This window comes from Eubalaena glacialis, chromosome 3 (genome assembly GCF_028564815.1).
Source record: "Eubalaena glacialis isolate mEubGla1 chromosome 3, mEubGla1.1.hap2.+ XY, whole genome shotgun sequence".
NCBI classification, from domain to species: domain Eukaryota; kingdom Metazoa; phylum Chordata; class Mammalia; order Artiodactyla; family Balaenidae; genus Eubalaena; species Eubalaena glacialis.
In genome coordinates this window covers 126,761,535-126,768,450 of record NC_083718.1, presented here as the reverse complement: position 1 = coordinate 126,768,450, position 6,916 = coordinate 126,761,535, and the positions used below count along the sequence as shown (strand labels likewise).

General features: G+C 39.0%; 1 pseudogene; it reads right to left on the bottom strand.

Annotated features, from left to right (window-relative positions):
- Window positions 1-602: 602 nt before the first annotated feature.
- LOC133089034 (E3 ubiquitin-protein ligase RNFT1-like) lies at window positions 603-5,927 on the bottom strand (annotated as a pseudogene).
- Between the last annotated feature and the right edge of the window lie 989 nt (window positions 5,928-6,916).

Sequence of the window (6,916 nt, the reverse complement as noted above, 5' to 3'; positions counted from 1 at the left end):
GGTTTTGGAATAATTTAAATGATTAATTCTTATTGATTGTTAATCATATTACAAAGAGTAATATGATATTAAAATATATCATCCTCAGTAAATTAATATGCACTTAGAAAATCTAATGGTTACAGGTAAAATATAGCATATGGAACTTTCATTTAAAAATACAAATTTTATGAAAATTAAGAAATTTTTGAGATTTTGGATAAAGATATATCTTAAAATATTATGAAAAATATTCTTTATTCTGAAACAATGTCAGAAAAGAATACCCAAATTCCTCTAAAACAACTAGTTATAGTTAGTTATCCAGTTGCTGTTTTTGGTAAAATTAACAAGAAAACACATTTACAATTTTACGTCTCAATCATATGTCAAGTAATTAGGATTGAAGAAATATTGTTGACATATACATTAGGTTGACTATTATATTTTCAAAAACAGTGTTCTTTCACTCATTTAAATTAAAAGAATTAAAACATGCTTAAATCTTGTTCTGGTGTTCTAAAAGTGTTTGGAAACATTTTTCTTAATTTTTAGTACTGAAATCCATCTGAATGGATTTACTAATAGTCATTGTAACCAAATGAAATTAGTTTTTTGTGGTTTTAATAGTTCATCGGACTTAATTGTATTTGAAGGTATAATGAGGCAGCCCCATCTTTCCATCTGTTTCTATGGTCTGAAATCACAGTTCTGCACAGTGGACATATATTCTCTCTGTAAAACCATAAGGCAATGAATGCACTCTTCAGAAAAACATGCTGACTGATGGGAAGAATAATTTTCTGAAATTCATCTTGACATACTGAACAAATATCATCCACATCTAAATAAGTCACTCTGTAACTTGGCTGTGTAAAAAATATTCACAAAACGTATCTGAAAGTTCTCAGATTTCCAAAAAAACCCAAAAGGTATACAATGAGGTAGAATAAAGACAGTAATATCCCAAGAATCTAGCTAATTATATTATTAAACTCCCTGAAGCAAATAAGGTAATGAAACCAAAACTGATATGGGAACAAAATTTAGTAAAACTGACATAATTCTGCTAAGAGCATACACCAGTAACCCTTGGATTTAAAAAGCAGGATGAAAGAAAGCACGACTATAATAAGATTTTTTGAGCCTATGAAAAGCAATTTCAAAATGAAGTCTGTAATTCTAATAATCCAAAGTACTTCTGAGAAGCTTGAATGATCCAAAGTAGGATTTAAAAAGATTAAGTTGTAATAAAGTAACTGAGAATGAAAGAACAGAAAATCCTGCTAAGAATACTAGTAACCAAGCTTACTGAATCTTTGAGCACCTTTTTCTCAGAAAAGCCTGATTTACAATGCTTTTGTTTGCACCGTTGAAAGTTGTTAGAAGCCCAGTTCCAAGAAACATTCCACATATTTCTGGAGCTTGGATTTTCAGCACATCCTTTAGGCATGGAGTTTATCCGGATGCGAACATCTCCAGAATGAAGGCAAGGCCCTTCTCCCGTCCATCTTGTTGCTCAGGCATTTTGGGTGGCTGAGGCAGCCTCACTGCCTGCAGTTCCTGGAGGACTGGTGTGGCCCTGGAATATGTTTTCTCTGATCCAAATTTCTTTGCATCAGGACTGTGTCTTCTCTCATGATGTTGAGTGGACAGAGGCCTCACAGTGGTGTCAGGGACAGCGGGAGATGCTGTCATACCCCTTCAGTCAGGACCATCACCCTCAAACCCCACCACAAGTAACTTCGGTTAGCCCAATGGCAGCAGCAAAGCTGGATTTTAATAGGCTTTTGTGTTCGGGGTCTAACAGCTATCATACAGCTTCTCTAGTCAGGCGTCCAATTTCTGGACCCTCAATTTCTGCTTGCAAACTGGCCACTTATTTCCTGAGCTCATTTCTTATAATGCTTTGTTGCAGTACAAAGAAAGTGAGCCCGGTTATTCTCTTGCCAATCACTTTGCCCAGAGCTACGGCCTCACTAGGCATGTGGCCTGCTTTCCAAGTCATCTCAGACAACAATTTTACCAAATGTTTTGCCCCTGTAAAATTTGGGTGTCCATCTTTACAGCTCTGTTATAGATTCCTTTATAATAAGTGTTGAAATCAGCTGGTGTAAGTCCTCCAATTTTGTTCTTTTTCAAAGCTGTTTTGACTATTACACATCTTTTGCAGATCTATATGAATTTTAGATTCATTTTTTCAAATTGCTGCAAAAGAAACTGCTGGGATCAGGAACTGAACCTGGAGAAAGAGGGGTCCAGAAAGGAGAGTTGGTGAATCAGGGAAGTCACTAAGTAGTCCTCCTGAAGCACTGGCACAGTGGGCAAGTCAGAGCTTGAGGGGAGTCTGCTGAGAGGGACCCGTAAGGGGGCAGGTGTAGAGGTCTGTGCAAGGCTGCGACCTGGTCCTAGCAACTGCCTCTGTGAATTTGCATTCCAGCCTCTGGTCACTGGTTGCTGTTGGTCAGCGGGGCAGGCAGACGGGTAGAGCTGCTGGCCCTGGAGGTGGAAGAGGCTGCAGAGTGGAGAAGGAGGGTGAGGACAGGATGGCATCTGCCATTTCTCTGTGTCTGCCTCATCTTACCTCTAACCATGATGATCTTCAGAGCATAAGGGCTGTTGCTTCCTTTCACTTCCCAAATCTTGTGCAAGATTCTAACCTAGAACCAAATCTAACCTCAAACCAAATAGGGAAGGCGATTCTAAAATGTGGTTCCGACTTAGCCAGACCCACACAAAATAAAACCCTTTTCTCTTTGACTGTTCTCTCTGTATCATCATCTTCATCCAACCAGCCACCAACTCCTGTTGATTCTACATCATTATTTCTGCATTATGACCCCTCCCTTTCTCTGCTATTGCCCTTCTTTAGCGCAACCCTTCCTACGTTTCATATCTGAAGTACTTTATTAGCCTCCTTACTTGCAATTACACTCAATCTGGCCATGTAGGTCGAGCACTGCACCACTCCGGGGTGCCATTCACAGACCACATTTCATGGCCCTCCCTAGGTTGTAGAGGATACAACATGCAGAACTGTATGCAGTAGTTCCATATCACATGTAGCCCCGTTTATTCCCCCCCAGTAACCTGGGCCTTCCTTTTAAAAGGTACAACTGACCATGTCATTCTCCTGCCTAAAATCCTTGGCCTCCCATGACCTTCTCAAGGTAAAATTTTAATTCCTTAGCATAGCATAAAATCCATTCATGACTAGCAGATGAGTCTAAGCTCTGGAATCAGAATTTCTAAATTAGAATTTTATCTTAGTAATTTGAGAAATATATGACCTTGGGCAAGTCACTTAATCTCACTGGGTTTGTTTCTTTACCTGTGAAATGGAGGAGGAGGGTATGAATACTCTTTTCATCATCAATTTTTGTCAGCATCCATTGAGAGGTAAAGATGGAATATTCCTTCTGTAGTGCAGTCTCTCACCATCGTCCGTCCCTACCCCAACTCTATGCTTCAGCTAAACCGAACTCCTTATAGAAGTTCTCCACGTTGTGACCCATCCTGCCTCTGTGCCTTTATACCAGCCCCCTGAATTACTCTCGTTTTCTTCCCCTGGATAGAATCTGCTCATTCTCCAGGACTCAGTGACTCATCACTTCCTCCTGGAAGCCTCCTCTGCTTCCCTCAGACTTGATTAGTAGCTGCTCCACTGGTCTGTCTCAGCAGTCAGTGCTTGATTATACCACAGTGAATTCTCTTTTTCTGTTACTTGCCTATCTCCCCCATTATGTAAGCTATAGACCATGTTTTCCTTGAGGGTAGAAACTGTTTTACCTGTCTTTATCCTTAGCTCCAAATATAGCTAAGTTCTTAAGAATATTTGTTAGAAGGTTCTTAAAAATGTCTGTTGAATTAATGAATGGTGATGAATGATAAGGGCTCTAACAGGCATTTTTATACTTTATGGAGAAATATAAGGATGATGGAGGGAAGATTCTGGGACAAAGCATAATAGCAGGAATTCTAGAATTCTGAAATTTAGTGATTTGGTTATTCTCTTAATAGAAAGAATAGCTAAAGACATTTTTGTGAAAGCATTGTTTACTAGCAGTTGTTCAATATCCATTGCTTTAAGACCTTTTATAAAAATATTATTGAATAATCCATAAAAGTTCTTTGAAGAGTATTCTGTTTGTCAGTGGTCAATGGTAATACCTAAAAATATAAAGTAGCTATTCTTGGCAAGTTATGGATCAACATCCTGGAACTATCAATTTGTTCTATAACGTCTGTATGAGTCCAATCATTTTGACGGCGCACCTTGCCTCAGTCAGTAGTTTACACCTGAAGTTTCTGATGGCACTTTTAATAAAGAGAACAAGTAGTTACATTTTTCTCCAAAATTTCAAATTTCCATGTATTGAATATGTAATGAAATAAGGTACATCCATAAGGATCTTTTCACATTAGAAATTTCTGGATCAATAATCAAGTTTCTTAAAATTTGGAATAAAAATGTCAGTGCATGGACTTAATATCAGAAGATATTAAATCTAAGCACTTTTGTGGGCAATAGACCTTGACCTTTTCCAAAAACCCATCTCTTCTTCAAATAGGTTCCTGTTTTGGCATAAGTAAAAGTTTTAATAAATATGGAAACGATCACTCTCAACATCAATGTCGTGCTTTGTCAGGCTTATTATTCTAACTGCTACCCCATGCATCACAATTCTAAGATTAAGAAGAGTGACTTGCTTAAATATTTTTACATCTTACAAATGAATAAGAATATGAAGATCTCACTAGAGAAACGGGCAAAGGGCATATCAAAGCAGTCAGTAAAGAAGAAATAAAAATGGCCAATATATATATAGAAAAATTTGCATATGGAGAAATGCAAACCGAACAACACTGAGATACCATTTGAACCTGTCACAGTAGAAAAGGATGTGAAGAAAGAGCACTTTGATCCATCGCTGTTGGGAGTGTATATCGTCTTTCTCTGCAATTGGATAGTAGCGTTGACTACTTTTAGGCGATTTAGGATGTCTGCCTGTGGAAAGCATGCGCTCTCATCAGCTTCCTGCAGGTGGAGCTTTTATGGGAAAGGCCTCCCTCCACTGGGGAGGCCTGCGGTTTTCCAGCTCTGTCTGTGCATGTTTGGGAAATTCTGTTTAATTCCAGCTACCGCGTTAGGAATCTCAGTGGGCTGCATACCTGATCCATGTCCTCTATCCAACTTTTATCAAAAATAAGGCTGATGTTTTGATTTCCACTTGTCAGTCTCCTCTCTATGGCTCAGTTAGCCTTGAACTGGGGCTTCCTGACACCCCCAAGAAATAACAACAACGGCAAAATAGAATTTGGATATTCAAAAACATGGGATTGATTAAAAAGATGTGTCAACAAAATTGGATATGATGCAACAATTCAAAACAATTCATTGATGCACATATTGATACATGAAGAAAAGATTCTAATATAGCATTCCGCATATGAACACACTTATTATATATGTACATAGTCTGTTCTTTTCCTCTCTCTTTCTTTCCTCATCCGTATTTTCTAAAGCTTCCGTAACTACACAAAATGGGTTAAATACATGTTTGCTTCTGTATAGGCTGTTTTCACCGCTGTGTTTCCTGTGCTCATGGTGGCTGGTGTGGGCTTTCCCTTCTTCTTTTGTCTGTTTCCTTGATGGGGAGAGCAGGGTCTTAGCCACAGGCAGTACACCTGGAATTGGGTCAGCTTTTCTCTGCTGGACACCTCTTTACATGGATTCTTGCACAGGACCCGGCCCCCTTGTGATCTGTGGCTACTGACTCCATCCCTCTCTCTTTTCTGCAGAGCCTCACCTGGTCAGAAAGGAGCTCACCTGTGGGCCCAAATGAGGCGATGGTTATCCTCTTCCTCCAGTGCCCCACGTGGTCTTCTTCCCAGGAAGCAGGGTTGATGTCTGAGGAGAGCCAGTGCCTCAGCCATTCTGGGGCCATTGAGGGTTGGGAGAATTCTCCCACTCAAGAGAATAAAACCGTAGATACTAACAAGCTCGGGGTGAGCTGGTACACAGAGTTACCTCTAATTCATGGAGATGCCAAAAGCTCATCATTCGCAGTGGCTCCTGGGGAATGGAATTTTCCACACAAGTGAAGTTTCTAGATAACTAGCATTTACTACCTTAAGAATTTATACTATTTTTCTTCATAATTTTTAATGGAAATCTTACTGAAGGGCTTTCAATTTATTTCCACAAGCATTCAATATTTTCTTGATGATGTGGTCTTATTCTTATAGAGAACATGTTTCATTGTGCTGTTGAATGGTGATGTTCTCTGAGCACATTGAAACATGTAGTCCCAAAGAGCAGCTCCTGGTTGTATTTTCAAGGCCATGCCTGTGTTTTTTAGATGGTTGGCCTACTTTCCTTGCTGACAGCTATTCCATCTGACAATCTGTGCGTTCTGGTTGAGACCCTGCTATATTGAAATAGCATTTGGTTGGGAATGGCTCTGATTAGAAGCAAGACTCAGTATCTTGTGGCAGACATTTCTGCCACTGTGAGGCCATTTCCATTGGTTCTGAGTTTGCAGCTGGGTTTCGGCCACTTAGTTATAGGAGTCAGTAGTCTGACCTCTGGTTGAAGGGGCTATTCTTATACTTTGCATCAAGGTTTCTAGTCACCTTTTTGACAACCAAGTTATAACTCACATTTTCCTTTACAATCAGGCTTCCTTATAGATTAGTGATCACTTATATTATAATTTTAGGAACTGTGGTTCAAACAAATGAAGTCAATTTTCTGATCTCATTGGCAATGAGATGTTTATGAACTTCAGGATCTGTTCCTGAGGCTATGACTGGAAATCACGAGTTTTTTCTAAAAGAATTTTAAGGGGATAATTGAATGATCAAGCATTCATGTATTTAATAACTCTATTCAACTTAATTAAGAAATTCTCATTGATTTTCCATTGCCTAAAGT